Source organism: Lucilia sericata, unplaced genomic scaffold (genome assembly GCF_015586225.1).
Source record: "Lucilia sericata isolate MDLA Ls3-8-SP2 unplaced genomic scaffold, ASM1558622v1 Contig001790F_arrow, whole genome shotgun sequence".
NCBI classification, from domain to species: domain Eukaryota; kingdom Metazoa; phylum Arthropoda; class Insecta; order Diptera; family Calliphoridae; genus Lucilia; species Lucilia sericata.
Genome location: NW_023995689.1, coordinates 28,945 through 30,753, shown reverse-complemented (window position 1 = coordinate 30,753; position 1,809 = coordinate 28,945).

The following is a 1,809-nucleotide window of genomic DNA, read 5'->3' as shown; positions in this document are numbered from 1 at the left end:
GCGGCTATAAGGGCTTATGTCAATCCCGATCAACGGAACTGGGATGAAGTTTTAAGCAATATCGCCTGTGCTTTACGTTCTAGCATTAATTCTTCCATCGGTGTTGAACCCTATTATATAACCTTTGGTCAAAATATGATAACAAATGGACATACATATTCATTATTGAGAAAACTTGGCATATTAGAAGATAGGACTGTTAGCTTTTCGAGAGAAGATTCAATAGACATTATTCGAAAAAGGGCAACAGAACTTATGGAAAAACAGTTTCATCGGAATGAGAGGAAATATAATTTACGATCTAGAGTAGCAACTTTTAGGGAAGGACAGGAAGTATATAGAAGAAATTTTAAGCAGTCGAACTTTGGAAAAGGTTATAACGCCAAGTTAGATAACATATTTGTAAAGGCAAGGATAAGAAAAAAGATTGGTAATTGCAATTATGAGTTAGAGGATTTGAGTGGACATTACATAGGCAAATATCATGCTAAGGATATAAAGCCTGGCTAACACTACTGCCAGCTTGATCAAATTTTGGTGTTGCAAAAGTGAAACCCCAAAATTCGATCTTGTTTGGGGGGCTGTGTAAAGTGCTGGCATTTTGCAAATCAATTTTTGTATGAGTAACATTTTCCCATTTAAATTTTTGAACATTATGAATTGAATAGAATAATAAACATATTGTAAAAATCTATTTTCTCTTTGAATGAATCTTCTACAACTCGAAAGTTTCTCATTGTTTTAATTCACTAATTTAATTGACATATCCTTATAAACATAGCCTGTTTATATAAGTATGTATACACTTTATTTGATAAATATTTTAAATTAGATTTTTCTTAAAACCTGATGTAAAAAAAAAAAAAAAATTTAAATTAATTGTTAAAAATTTGCATATAAATGCCTACATACATATATGTTCTATTAATATTTGGATTTATATTCCTTAAATAATATATGTAAATATACAAAACATTAGTTTTGTTAATTCATCATAATATGAATTTCTTTAATTGTATCTTTTAAAATTGTTTATACGAACAAATTCAAAAATAACGTCTTTATTTATCAATATTTTTCTTTATTTTGTCCCACTGTACAAATTCACCACCAGCTACAAAATACATTCCTGGTATCATATGGTTTTACTAGTTACTTTCTATTTTACTTGTAGCTCGCGCCAATTTTTATTAAGCTATTTAGTTAATACTTTTTCTGATATTATATATATTGAAGATTCTTAAACCACGTTTCATTTTTACAACATTTTTGGAGAATACAGTCAAAAAATAAATAAATTTTTACAATCCGAAGATATTCGAAAGAAAAAGTGTGGTTAACTTTTTGAAAATTGCATAATTGGTTAAATTGGAAAAACTCATAAAATTTCAAATAAAAATTAATTTAATTTATTTATTCTCGAAAATTAAGGTTATAATCAATAAACCTGCAATAATTAAAATAAATAATAAAATATTGGTGCCATATCTCTTTAGGTAAGATATGAAAAATTTTGCTTTTAATTTTCCTAAATTGTTCTAAGAAACAAACAAAATTAATGTGCCCTTTTCAGATTTGGCACCAATTACTGGCTTTCCATTTTACCAAATTATCTTATCACAAGATCCTAAAGTTGATGAAATATTCATCCTATCTATACAACAACTGAATACTTTGCCTTGAGTAGGAAAAACTCGTTATTTGAAGAACATCCTTCGGGAAACTGATGGTATTATTTCACAGGAGTAAAATTTCCACAAATTTGTACAAGAGACATTCGGCATCAAAACAAAACAAATATCTACTGAT